Below are 15317 nucleotides of genomic sequence, written 5' to 3'. Positions count from 1 at the left end.
GTGTCCTTCGTGGAGTACTAATCAAACATGGCTCCAGGATTAAAAGGGAAAAGACGAAGGAGGTAGAGGAGTTGCTGACACAAATCCACGAACTAGAAAATTTACATAAATTAACACGCACTTCTACGGTTCTGGCCGAACTGGTCCTTAAGAGGGTTACGCTTAGAGACCTACTGGATCAGAAATACTCACGACACAGAGAGAGACTCCGAGGTTATTATTATACATCCTCCGATAAATGCGGCCGCCCCCTAGCGAGACTCTTACACCCCCGGGCCAACACCTCTTATATTCCTTGTATTACCACTAGAGGCAATAAAAAATCTCATGACCCGACAGTAATACTGGAAACCTTCCGGTCTTATTACGAGGACCTTTATAATATCAAAGGGCAATACTCGGAAATACAACCAGCGGCTCTGATAGGGAAAATTGAGAGATATGTGCAGGAGACGGCCCTACCCCCCTTAGATAGCCTCGCTGTAGAGGCACTGGAGGGAGATTTCTTAGAATCTGATATCTGTAATGCAATTCAAAACACACCCTCAGGAAAATCTCCAGGCCCAGACGGGTTTACCCCGGCCTTTTATAAAATACTCAAAGATCAATTAACACCGATTATGACCAAAACGTTCAACTCAATTGATGGAGAGTCACGGTTAACACCACAATCCTTAGAAGCCCACATTAGCGTGATCCCCAAACCAGGGAAGGATCCATCTCTAGCCTCAAACTATAGACCCATATCTATTTTGAATATAGACCTTAAACTTTATTCCAAGTTATTAGCCGACAAGCTGGCACCACTCCTGCCCTCCGTTATTAACTTGGACCAAGTTGGGTTCATTAAGGGTCGGGAGGCAAGAGATAATTCGATCAAAACTCTATCCCGTATTGCTAAGGCAAAGAAAAAATCAATACCATTGGGTCTTCTGAGTATTGATGCAGAGAAGGCCTTCGACAGGGTCCATTGGAGCTTTCTGAAGGCAGCTCTGGAGCAATTGGGTTTGGGACCCCGGTTCCTACAGAGAATTAATGCTCTATATGACAATCCATCAGCCAGAGTGAGAATTAACGGGACATTATCTTCTTCCATTGCGGTGAGAAATGGGACTAGACAGGGATGCCCCTTGTCCCCTCTCTTATACGTAGTGGTTATGGAACACTTAGCCAACGCACTTAGGGGAAACATAAACATTAAGGGGATTCAGGTCGGGGATAAACACCATAAAATTGCATTGTATGCGGATGACCTACTAGTATATGTCTCCCAACCCCATATTTCGTGCCCAGCCATAATGAAAGAGTTCGAAAGATTCAGCCTCCTTAGTAACTTTAAAGTTAACCTCACAAAGTCAGAAGCCTTAAATATTTCGCTGTCTCAGGAGGACGTTACAAGGGCAAGAGACAACTTCCCATTTAAATGGCGACCTTCCACCATCAAATACTTGGGCATCCACATACCGACAGACATCTCGAAGCTCTACACACTCAATTACCTACCACTGCTAGAGAGCACAATCAAAAACTTTAAATCTTACGGGGGTCTAAAATTATCATGGATGGGTAGAATGAATGTGGTGAAAATGGACATTCTGCCACGTTTTCTATATTATTTTCAGACTATCCCCATTTCCCCCCCCTCCAGCTTCTTTTGTAGCCTTCAATCAGCCATCATTCGTTTCGTGTGGGGTAGGTTGAAGCCTAGAATCAATCTCCGCACCCTGACCCTCCCTAGGGCACTGGATGGGGCCGGTCTCCCCAATTTTAGGGGCTACATGCAGGCTGCGGCCATGTCCCGCCTGGTGGACTGGCATTTTAACAAGGTCTCCAAGCAGTGGATACAGGTGGAGCAGGAGGGGCTGGAGATACCACTTCATCATCTTCCATGGCTGCCCATCACTGACCTCTCTGAGGTGGGTTCATACTCAGACTTCACCAAAGACACTCTTAGGGTCTGGCATACAATATCCAATAAGTTATCCCCTACACAACATATTGGTCCTCTCACACCTTTATTCTCCACTCCATCGTTCCGCCCAGGATATCAACAAAGAAGCTTTCTCGGCTGGAGGGCAGAGGAGGACACCCGGTTGGGGAGCATCCTGATTGATGGCAAGGTTCCGTCCCTCCAATTTTTTCAAGCTCAGCATCTGGGCGGGGGAAGGAAGTGGTTGGAATTTTTCCAGCTGCAGGCCTTTGTATCCGCGCTGGGGTCCAGTGGCCGAGTTCGAGACACATACAACGCCATTGAAAAACTGTTTACGAAAAAAGATCAGCCTGAACGCCCGGTTTCTCAGCTGTACAGCATTCTCAATGAAATTGGGACCTCAGGCAAACGAGGCTACCAGTTGGCTTGGGAAAGTGAGCTGAAACAACATATCTCACCAGCTGAATGGGAAAAATGCTTTTTATTCACACATAAATTATCAGCTACGTGCGCCACACAGGAGAAAAATTTTAAAATCTTGACGAGATGGTACCAATTTCCAGCTAAGCTTCATTCAATATTCCCTACGGTGTCAGCAATGTGTTGGAGATGTGAACGGGAGGTTGGCACAATGACTCACATTTGGTGGGAATGTGAAGGAATACAGCAGTTCTGGCAAAAAGTACTCTCGAACTACCATCTCATAACTGGGAAAACAGTTGAGAACTGTCCCAAGATAACACTCCTCTCCGTCTTACCTCACGCTATCACATATCATAAGCGAGATATTCTGCGGTTCTGCCTTGCGGCGGCACGCTCCACCATTCCTAGATACTGGAAAACTTCCACAATCCCTCCTATTTCCGAGTGGTACATGGAGATGGCAAATATTTGTAGGATGGAGGAGCTTGCTGCCGAGGGCGCGGACACCAGAGATAAATTTTACAGGACCTGGAACGATTGGATAATGTTTAGGGATTCACCTGACTTCCATAAACTGTTTTGAAGATGTAGACCTCAGAGGAACCCCCTCCCCCCCTTCCTCCCCCTCTCCATCTCCTTTCTTTCTCCCCATCTCTTCCCCATTTTCCTCTTATCTCCTTCTGCTTTCTCCTCCATATCCTTTTCCTTTCTTATTCTTTCAAACTCTTTATGCCTATGGTATTTTCTGCTGATCTTATATTGGAATAATGAGAGATATGTACATATTATTTTATAAATATTTTTGTTGTTTCATTCATAACTTAATGGCTCCGGTCAGCAAGTTTTTTCCATTGAGCGAGGGAATACTAAAGTATTAACTTACTAGGCTTGCTTGATCCCCGCTTCTAAATTTGAAACTTGACATTTCTACTCCTGAGCTTGCTTTTCTTAATACTAGCAGTCTGAACATCGGCATAATCTTTAAATTTTTGAAGTTTTGAATAAGAATACGTTCTTTGCCTATATTCTCTGAATTTCAATTTTGGTACTGCAAATCCACGAACTTGTTGTGTTCATCATTACACACGCTTCAAAGGTTTTGAAAATGCCTAAGAATCGATATGCTGCTTGTACGGGACACCGGCAGGCTGCTCTCTGCAAATTGCTTTCTTTGCATAACTTGTTATATGACTCTATGTTGGTTTTTTTTGTAATCCTGATAACTTCCAATAAAAATAGATTGAACATAATATTTGATGCCTGTACATGGAATTGTACAATAAAAAGAATCTACATTCATAAAGAAGAGTGCCGGTCATTTTCTTCAATTAATATCCACACACACACACACACACACACTGCTCCTCTGTATAATATCTCCTCCACACACCACTCCTCTTTATATTAACCCCCCACACACACTGCTTCTTTGTATAATATCCCCCACACACACTGCTCCTCTGTATAATATCCTCCACACACACTGCTCCTCTGTATAATATCCCCCACACTCACTGCTCCTCTGTATAATATCCCCCCCCACACACACTGCTCCTCTGTATAATATCCCCCTGAACACACACTGCTCCTGTATATAATATCCCCCACACACACTACTCCTCTATTTAATATTTCCACATGCATACTGGTCCTAGGTATAATATCCCCACACACACACTGGTCCTCTGTATAATATTCCCCTACACACTGCCACTCAATAATATCCCCCCACACATTGCCACTTTGTATAATATCTCTTAAATACGCTGCCTCTTTGTATACTATCCCCTACACAAGCTGCCCCTCTTTTTATATATATATATATATATATATATATTCTCACACACACACACACACACTGCCCTTCTGTATACTATCCACCCCACACACACACACACACACATTGCCCCTCTGTATAATATCGACCTGGTATATACGTCCCCTTCCTGGAATATATATTCCCTCCCGGTATGTATGTCCCCATCCTGGGCCCTTTCTGGTGTGTACAGTACAGACCAAACGTTTGGACACACCTTCTCATTCAATGAGTTTTCTTTATTTTCATGACTCTGAAAATTGTATATTAACATTGAAGGTATCAAAACTATGAATTAAAACATGCGGAATGAAATACTTAAAAAGTGTGAAACAACTGAAAATATGTCTAATATTCTAGATTCTTCAAAGTAGCCAACTTTTGCTTTCATTACTACTTTGCACACTCTTGGCATTCTCTTGATGAGCTTCAAGAGGTAGTCACCGGAAATGGTTTTCCAACAGTCTTGAAGGAGTTCCCAGAGATGCTTAGCACTTGTTGGCCCTTTTGCCTTCACTCTGCGGTCCAGCTCACCCCAAACCTTCTCGATTGGGTTCAGGTCTGGTGACTGTGGAGGCCACGTCATCTGGCGTAGCACCCCATCACTCTCCTTCTTATTCAAATATCCCTTACACAGCCTGAAGGTGTGTTTGGGGTCATTGTCCTGTTGAAAAATAAATGATGGTCCAACTAAACGCAAACCGTATGGAATAGCACGCCGCTGCAAGATGCTGTGGTAGGCATGCTGGTTCTGTATGCCTTCAATTTTGAATAAATCCCCAACAGTGTCACCAGTAAAGCACCCCCACACCATCACACCTCCTCCTCCATGCTTCACGGTGGGAACCAGCCATGTAGCGTCCATCCGTTCACCTTTTCTACAAAGACACGGTGGTTGGATCCAAAGATCTCAAATTTGGACTCATCAGACCAAAGCACAGATTTCCACTGGTCTAATGTCCATTCCTTGTGTTCTTTAACCCAAACAAGTCTATTCTGCTTGTTGCCTGTCCTTAGCAGTGGTTTCCTAGCAGCTATTTTACAATGAAGACCTGCTGCACAAAGTCTCCTCTTTCCTTAGCAGTGGTTTCCTAGCAGCTATTTTACCATGAAGACCTGCTGCACAAAGTCTCCTCTTAACAGTTGTTCTAGAGATGAGAGGGTGTGTCCATATCGTTGATCGTTGACACATCGTTCTAATCTCAAATATCGTTGCTGCTGCAGGTACGATGTTGTTCGTCATCCCTGCGGCAGCACACATCGCTATGTGTGACACCGCAGGAACGAGGAACAACATCGTACCTGTGGCCGCCGCCAAATGAGGAAGAAAGGAGGTGGGCGGGATGTTACGGCCGCTCATCTCCACCACTCCACTTCTATTGGGCGGCCGCTTAGTGACGGCGCTGTGACGCTGCACAAACTGCCCCATTAGAAAGGAGGCGGTTTGCCGGCCACAGCGACTTCGCTAGGCAGGTAAGTACGTGTGACGGGTGTTAGCGATGTTGTGCGCCACGGGCAGCGATTTGACCGTGACACACAAGCGACGGGGGTGGGTGCTTTCACCAGCGACATCGCTAGTAATGTCGCTGTGTGTAAAGTGGCCTTTAATGGCAGCCCTGGTAGAGACGCCGCATGATCGGTGTCACCGTTATCTTACTGACCAGACAGGCATTTCCCCACTGGATAAATCTGTCACAACTTCCAGTCTTTCATTATTTTCACAATGGCTGTTAATATCGCACATTTTCTACACCAGGGTCTGTAAAGAATAGAGATGTCTATTTTTCTCATTATTTGTTTCCTAATTTAGTCGTATAGTAAATCTGTGTCTAATTCCTGCCAAGCCGGAGTCTGTAGTATAGAGGCTCCTGGGTGCAGCCTTGGAATGACCAAAGGCCTTTATCTCATTGGCATGTTATGGACTGTTGCAAATCCTACCAATTTTTTTTATAAAAAGCAGTTGGGAGTACCTTCTGATGCTGTACTCCATGGTGTTTGACCCATTCCCCCTGGAGAAACTGAATTTTTTGAAATCCTCGGTGTTAGCTAGTGGAATAAAGCCTGAGTTCCAGAGTGAAACAACTGCCGCTTCACAAACTGCGGTCTAGGAAGCAGGCGATGATGCCTCCTGCTCCTAACCTGCTTTTGGCCAGATGCAATCATCATCAACGACATCAGCTTCGATGTCCCAGCATGGCATTAATTTGTCCATAAAACATACATTACTGAATAATTTGAATAGAATTTGAACAGAGGGCTACTGGAGCCGGTGGTGTTGGTGGAGGAGGAGGAGAGCAAGGCCAACACCCAAATGGCCACATTGGCAATAGCACTGTAAAGTGTTATGGAGTACGTATTCCGACTTTCACACTAACAACATTGGGGACGCAGAAAACTACAAATGACTGCCGTCCCTCCCCAATGCATGTTACAGAGCCCACCTGAGAGCCCTAAGAAGTCTGAGATTTAAGGACAGCCAGTGGCCCTTTCTACATTTGAATAAAGGGCCACTGGAGCCGATGGTGCTGGTGGAGGAGGAGGGCAAGGCCAACATCCCAACAGGCACATTGTAGCTGACCTTTTAAAGTGCTGTCAAATATATCCTAAAAAAGGAGGTGTGAGACAGACACCAATATAATGTATAAGTTACAGCCCTTTCTAATCGAAAAAGAAGGAAAAATGTAAAAAACGAAACGTGTGAAGATATGCTAAAGTGGTTTTTTTGAGGTTGTGGCTTGGTTTGACGTTTTATTACAGTTATTAGGCACTAAAAACTGTTTCCTGGTAGCAATTTCCCCTCTTTTACTTTGGTTTGAGAGCTGTTCTGGCGACTACGTAAACGCCGCGTGCTGCTCTGACCACGTTATTCTAAGACACCAGAAATGCAGTCAGGCACCTTCTACAGGCTCTGCCCATACTGTTTCTGTCTTTTCCCATCCATTTCAGCCTTTTCCTCAGTCACCACAGGTCACTGACAGGTCCAACGTGAAGTTATTCGAGTTTCCCATAGACTTACATTGCGCATCGAATATTCACGAATAGTCGAATAGCAGCGACCTATTCGTCGGATACCCGCGGAGTCGGATATTTTGGTATTCGATCATCCCTATTCATTGCCTCAAAAAATTAGAATATTATCTAAGACCAACAGAAAAAAATATTTTAAACTTAGAAATGTTGACTCCTACTGAAACGTCTGAACAATATGTAAGACCTGTTAACATTTACATATATAGGTTAGAAGACTGTTTGTGGACTTTCCCTTGTGTTATGCTGCCACCTGCTGTCAAAACAAAGAACAGCGAGTACAAGGCCCCTACTGCTCCGATTTACTTGGTACAGTCCTGAACAGGATGTGAAGAGAGACAGGAAGAGGAGCTAGTTTTTTGTTTTGTAGCTGTTTATGCAGAGAGGTGTGTATTCGGCCATGCTGATGAAGAGAAGGCCGCAGTCTGCTCTGCTGAACGAGGTCCAAGTTCCTGAGAGTGTTGCATGGCGTCTCCCCAAGACACAGATCCATGAAAGGCTGGATGGGGAGCGAGAAGCCAGACAGCACGGGCAAGTTACAGATCCGGGACAAAGACTGAACTTTAGAGGTGCCTGCCGGCAGAACACGGGCCCCAATGGTGACGAGGTACCCCACGCTGAAACCTGCAGTTAAGTGTGCACACTAATTTTAGTTAGGGACAGATAGGAAAAGACTCTGCACTGTGTTACACAAGTAAGGTAACAAGGACCCTGCGTTTTTTTTGCTTAATAAGGATTTTTGTGTTTTGCTTTTGGAATACAATCTGAGGCTTCCCACCCTTGACAAGCTATTCAAAGTTGTTGTATGTATATTACATTATATCTACGGCTGTGCACCTTCCCGCTTTTATCCCATTCCTTTCCCGCACTTTTCCTCCACCTGTGTTGTGCAATACGTTATTAAATTTGCATTGATTAACCCCCGTGGTTCCGTGCAGTCCTTGCGTATACCGTTACCTGCAGGTTATTACATTTGGCGTAGTCGGCAGGATACACAGGCTGGTACGGAACAATGGACGGACAGGGGGGTGTCGCTGATGGAGGTGTTCTAATACAACCTGATGGGGGAATACCAGCAAGGCAACTGTCCCTGGGGGCTATGCTGACCCATATACCAAAATTTACTGGCAACAATGTACCTCTCCATGACTGGGCGCAGAGAGTGAGGGGCATGTTGAGAGTAGCAGGAGTGACTGCAGAAAATCATGGGGAGATATTGTTGATTGCCCTTGAAGGCCATGCTCAAGAGACTATTTCATTGTGCCCTGAAAGTGAACGGAAGACGTTAGAGCAGGTGGTGAAGATTCTTGAGAGAGTGTATGGCGGGAAACCAGAAGCAGGAGATTTACAGGCGCAACTGTTCTACAGTCTGCAGGGTGAAGAAGAAGGTCTGCCACAGTATGCAAATGCACTCCAGAGAATAATGAGACAAATGCTTACAGCAGAGCCAGAGCTAGCACAAACCCCTGGTTACGCTGACCATACCCTACGGGATCAATTCCTCCGTGGGTTACATAACCCCAAGATCAAAGGTACCCTCCGTGAACGGCTCAGGGTAGAAAAAAAACTAACTTTCCAGGAAATATTGGAAGAAGCAGTCTCCCGCGCACAAACTGAAAATTGCGACCCGCAGAACGCCTGGGGAGAAGTTTGTATGCATAAGATAGTCCCGGGTGAGAAAAACCGAGAACCGAAGCAACTTGAGGCTAAAGTGGATCAGTTACAAGAGACTGTTACTGCTCTACAAGAGTTGCTGAAGAATATGCAAGCCCCGGCATCAGAAGTAAGAACGATAGCACCGCGGCCAAATACCCGCACGCATACCTATCAAGAACAGAGGGGACAGATCGAGCAGAGACGATCGAGACCCGCTGGAGAGTACCAGTGTTGGAACTGTGGAAATCGATACCATTTATTCCGACACTGTCCGGAGAGAAAGATATCTCAAGAAAGATCGCCGTTAAACTAGTGCCTCCCTCCATGGATGGGCACATGGCGGGGAGACCAACTCAGCTTAGAGAAAACCAACATCCTGAAGATATAGCAGCCAGCACGCCGACGATCACGGACGAATTTGAAGGGAAAGAAGTAAGATGCCTTATGGATACTGGGTCCCAAGTGACCACCATGCCAGAACACTTCTTCTACCAACATTTTGGACAAACTGTATCCATTGACAAAGGGGCACATATCAAACTGAGGGCTGCAAACAATCTTCCCATTCCGGTTGTAGGGGTCGTGTGGATGAACATACGTGCCTGTGGCCAGAACTTAGGCAAAAAAGGGATTGTGTTAACGGAGAGCCGGTACGACAGAGAGGTGCCGGCTATCGTGGGCATGAACGTCCTGAAAGAATTAGACCAGTTGCTCTTCAACAAGGGGGGCTGTGATTACTGGAAGACGACAGTTGCTAACAGGCCCACCCAAAAGGTCTTCCAACACCTTATCCGTGCCCGAGGACTGTGGAAGAATGGTGGGAGCCGCTACCCGGTGGGGAGGGTTCGAGTCCCAAGACAGACAACAATTACTCTACCTCCAAATCGTGAGACAGTCCTCACCTTGCCAGTCGGGGCCCACCGTACACTCAAGGGGATGGAGGTGTTGGTGGAGCCTTACCGTGGTGAAGAGAACGGAGACGAACCGTTGGTGGCTCGCACTTTAGCAACAGTAAGAAATGGAAGAGTCCCTTTCCGTTGCATGAACACCGGTGAACAGGCCTACACCTTGACCTTGGGAGTTGTTCTGCCCTATGTCTACCTGGCGCCTGAAGAGGTGGCGACCGCAGAATCGATTGAATTGCAGCCCATGGCAGGGGAAGCCTGGACTTGGGCTATTTCTATGGAAAGAAAAGAGAAACCGACTGATCAATGGAACAGTCGAGTCATCTTAGGGCAGATGGGAGTGGACCTGAGCTCCTTCGCTTCGGAGCAAGCCCAAGCCATAGAAGACTTTATTTGGGAGAATCAAGCCACGTTCTCCCGTCACGCAGAAGATTTCGGCTGTACTGACAAGATTCAGCACGAAATACCCCCGGGAGATGCCCCACCGATCAGGGAAAGGTACCGACAAATACCCCAAAGTACTACTAAGAGATGAAAGAGCTTTTGGCGCAGATGCTGAAGAGCGGGATGATAAGAGAAAGTCAGAGTCCTTGGGCTGCCCCAATCGTGCTGGTCAAGAAAAAGGATGGGTCTACCCGCTTCTGTGTTGACTACCGCCAGCTTAATGGATGCACGGTTCGTGATTCCTACCCTCTGCCCCGGATAGAGGAGTCCCTGTCAGCGCTGGAAAAGGCACATTACTTCTCCTCCCTCGATCTAGCCAGCGGACATTGGCAGGTCCCTGTGGCAGAGAAAGACAAGGCCAAGACCGCATTTATTGTACCCATGGGACTCTTCGAGTTCAATCGCATGCCGTTTGGACTAAATAATGCCCCAGGAAGTTTTCAGCGCCTTATGGAAAGTTGCCTTGGAGACATGAACTTCGAGGCCACATTGATTTGCCTGGACGACATAGTAGTGTATTCTGCAACCTTCGAGAAACATCTAGAAAACCTGGGCTAAGTGTTGAAGCGGTTACGGGCACATGGGCTTAAACTGAAACCAAAATAATGCCGGATCTTTCAGGAAGAGATTGAATATCTTGGACACAAGGTGTCGGAAGCCGGCGTACAGCCCTCCGATGGGAAAGTGAGAGCAGGGCTACAATGGCCCACACCCAGCACAGTGCGGGAGGTTCGAGCTTTCCTGGGGCTAGCCGGATATTACCGTCGTTTTATCAAAGATTTCGCGAAGGAGGCAGAACCTTTCCACAAATTGCTCCGAGGGACTGCGAAAGGACCAAAATCACAGAAAATTTGCTGGGGACCAAGACAAGCAGAAGACCTACACCAATTGAAAGAGGCCTTGGTTAGCGCCCCTGTGCTTGCCTATGCAGACTATAACCTCCCCTTTCGGTTGTATACAGATGCGAGCCTCTACAGCCTGGGTGCAGTACTGGCCCAGGTACAGAATGGTACTGAACGGGTGATTGCATATGGAAGTCGGACGTTACGGGAAGCCGAGCGCAACCCCGAGAATTACAGTCCCTTTCGGCTGGAGTTACTGGCACTAGTATGGGCAATAACCGAAAGGTTCTCGGAATATCTCACGGGAGCCCAAATTGAAGTCTATACGGATAATAACCCCCTGGCTCACATCTCCACCGCCAAACTGGGAGCAATGGAACAGAGGTGGCTGGCACGACTCTCCAGATACAATTATCATGTGCAGTACCGCTCCAAGCATGAAAATCAGAATGCGGATGCCCTTTCTCGTGTTACCACCAAAGCCCCAGTGGGGGAGAGAGGTGAACAGTTGGAGGAAGACGAAATTCCGGACTTCAGTAAATTCACCGCTCAAGTGGTAGAGGCTTGTATGCTGGAAATTACGTCGGGCACGACATCACGCCTGCTTGGCCAAACCAGAGAGGAATGGGTGAAAATCCTGTCATCGGACCTAGAACTGCCTCAAGTGAAAGAGTGAGTGATCCAGCAGCGCAAGCCTAGAAAGGAAATATGGGCCACGCTGTCGCACATAGCCCTCCAGATTCTCAGCCAGTAGGATAAGCTGTCGGTGCAAGAAGGAATGCTGTATCGGAAGGTGCACCTAGCTACAGAGTTGGAAGTACAGTGGCAGGTAGTGATACCCCAGAAGATGGCAGTACCATTGGCCCGAGAGGCGCATGAGAAGGGAGCCCATTTCGGACCGGACAAGACTTACCAGTGGTTGCAAAGAATAGTATACTGTCCTCAGATGCTTCGGGCAGTAGAGAAGGCCTGTAAACTGTGCCATTCCTGCGAGTTAAGTAAGGCTCCCCCACAGTGAACACCAGTACAGACTATTGTAACCAAAGAGCCGTTGGAAGTACTCATGATCGATTATCTGAAGATTAGTCACTTCCACCGGGGCTATCAGTTCTGCCTTGTGATGACAGATCACTTCTCCAAATTTGCAGTGGTGACGCCCACCAGAGATCAGACGGCTGAATCAGCTGCTCGAGCCATCAGTGATGACTTTATCCGGGTGTACGGCTGCCCCAAAAGAATACATTCCGACCAAGGGGCTTGCTTTCAGGGCGGTGTCAAGAGAGAGCTGCAAAGGATTTACGGAATGCAGAAGTCGAGGACTACGCCTTATCATCCACAGGGCAACAAAGCCTGCAAGAGATTAAACCGGACCCTCCTACAAATGCTACGCACGTTAGAGGATGATCGTAAGAATCACTGGCCCGGCTATCTCGCAGAACTCGTGTGGGCGTACAATAATCGTGTTCACTCCACCACTGGGTACACCCCATACGTGCTACTGTTTGGAAGAGCCGGAAGAGGCATTGTAGAGCTAAACCTGGCTCCACCCGAGATCAGTGAAGGTCAGAGCGTGGGTTCCTGGGTTGACTGTCACCGTCGACGGCTGGAGACTATCCATCGAATTGTCACCAAGCGGCTGCAAGAAAAGACACATCCACAGTGGAAACCTGTGTGTGAAAACCCTTTCTTGCCAGGGGACCGAGTACTAGTTGCAGAGAAACACCCGAGATACAAGTTGAGCGAGCGATGGAAAAACGGGGCCTTACATTGTGATCATAAAAATCTCGCCCCACGGATCAGTATACAAAGTGAAAGGCGAGCAAAGAGGCAGCACCCTCATCCTGCATCGCAATATGCTGAGGCCCTGCTATTCAGAAGACAGGACCAGACAAAGTACCTCGGAGACGGTGCCCGTGCCCATTCCTGTTACCCTCGAAAGGGGCTCTGACGATGAAGAATGGTGGCGGGCCCCGACCAACCCAGCAGACTGGGAGAGATCCACACCCCCATCCGTTCAAGACACAGGTGCCGCCCCTGCAGAGCAGGAGTCACCAATCGCCAGAGATGGGGACGAGAATACTGTACTCCCTGATACAGCGCCGACGTCTGGTGACTTAGCTGTAGTACCACGCCGGACTGAGCGGGCTAATGCTGGTATTCCCCCTGATCGGTACTTGGCAGATGAATTTGTGTGTTCTGTCACTGGATCCTGTTTTAAGACATTGGCTCCAAAGCAACAGGTTGTGAAGCAGGGCAGGATTTGCCACCATGTGCCCTTGTGCAGAGCGCCTCAGGAGAGTATCGGCCGGGACGGCCGAGGTAAAAGAGGGGGGGAAATGTAGGACCTGTTAACATTTACATATATAGGTTAGAAGACTGTTTGTGGACTTTCCCTTGTCTTATGCTGCCACCTGCTGTCAAAACAAAGAACAGCGGGCACAAGGCCCCTACTGCTCCGATTTACTTGGTACAGTCCTGAACAGGATGTGAAGAGAGACAGGAAGAGGAGCTAGTTTTTTGTTTTGTAGCTGTTTATGCAGAGAGGTGTGTGTTCGGCCTTGCTGAAGAAGAGAAGGCCGCAGTCTGCTCTGCTGAACAAGGTCCAAGTACCTGAGAGTGTTGCGTGGCGTCTCCCCAAGACACAGATCCAAAAAAGGCTGGATGTGGAGCGAGGAGCCAGACAGCACGGGCAAGTTACAGATCCGGGACAAAGACTGAACTTTAGAGGTGCCTGCCGGCAGAACACAGGCCCCAATGGTGACGAGGTACCCCACGCTGAAACCTGCAGTTAAGTGTGCACACTACTTTTAGTTAGGGACAGATAGGAAAAGACTCTGCACTGTGTTATATGAGTAAGTTAACAAGGACCCTGCATTTTTTTTTGCTTAATAAGGATTTTTGTGTTTTGCTTTTGGAGGACGATCTGAGGCTTCCCACCCTTGACAAGCTATTCAAAGTAGTTGTATGCATATTACATTATATCTACTGCTGTGCACCTTCCCGCTTTTCTCCCCTTCCTTTCCCGCACTTTTCCTCCACCTGTGTTGTGCAATACGCTATTAAATTTGCATTGATTAACCCCCGTGGTTCTGTGCAGTCCTTGTGTATCCCGTTACCTGCAGGTTATTACACAGTAAATGCCTCAATACTTGGTCGGAGCTCCTTTTGCATGAATTACTGCATCAATGTGGCATGGCATCGAGGCGATCAGCCTGTGGCACTGCTGAGGTGTTATGGAAGCCCAGGTTGCTTTGATAGCAGCCTTCAGCTCGTCTGCATTGTTAGGTCTGATGTCTCTCATAGATTCTCTATAGGGTTTAGGTCAGGCGAGTTTGCTGGCCAATCAAGCACAGTGATACTGTGGTTAGTAAACCAGGTATTGGTACTTTTGGCAGGGTGGACAGGTGCCAAGTCCTGCTGGAAAATGAAATTTTTATCTCCAAAAAGCTTGTAGACAGAGAGAAGCATGAAGTGCTCTAAAATTTCCTGGTAGACTGCTCCACTGACTTTGGTATTGATAAAACACAGCGGACCTACACCAGCAGATGACATGACTCCCCAAACCATCACTGATTGTGGAAAGTTCACACTAGACCTCACACAGCTTGGATTGTGGCCTCCACTCTTCCTCCAGACTCTAGGACCTTTATTTCCAAATGAAATGCAAAATTTACTTTCATCTTAAAACAACACCTTGGACCACTGAGCAACAGTCCAGATCTTTCTCTCCTCAGCCCAGGTAAGATGCTTCTGGCGTTGTCTATTGGTCATGAGTGGCCTAACACAAGGAATGTGACACTTGTAGCCAATGTCCTGGATACATCCATGTGTGATGGCTCTTGAAGCACTGACTCCAGCAGCAGTCCACTCCGTGCGGGTTTCAAAAGCAATCTGGAGCTTATCAAAAATGGCGGTTACCGAGGCCGGGTCCGCGTCTGGCCAAGTCTCCACCTCCTGCTCGCGGCGCCGGTCAGCTGCCCTAGTACTACCGCTGCACGCTGTTTGCCAGTCATGACGTACAAATCGAGGATCGTGCATATTTTCTTCCAGAACACCTGCAAAGCATCAGGCTTCCCATCATCCTGGGGTAGCCAGGCAGCACCGAGCACGTAGAGTAAGGAGATTGGCATAACCTGGCGACCGTCGGAGCCGCGGCCTCCCCCGCTCCTGCGACCGGAGCGAGCGCCGCCCCATTCCCATTGTTAGTTGCACCGGCAGGTGCCGCCGCTCCAACGGCCGGCGCCACTCAGCCGCCAGGGTTAGGCACGGACATC

Source organism: Anomaloglossus baeobatrachus, chromosome 4 (assembly GCF_048569485.1).
Source record: "Anomaloglossus baeobatrachus isolate aAnoBae1 chromosome 4, aAnoBae1.hap1, whole genome shotgun sequence".
Classification (NCBI taxonomy): domain Eukaryota; kingdom Metazoa; phylum Chordata; class Amphibia; order Anura; family Aromobatidae; genus Anomaloglossus; species Anomaloglossus baeobatrachus.
Note: the sequence above shows the minus strand (reverse complement) of the source record.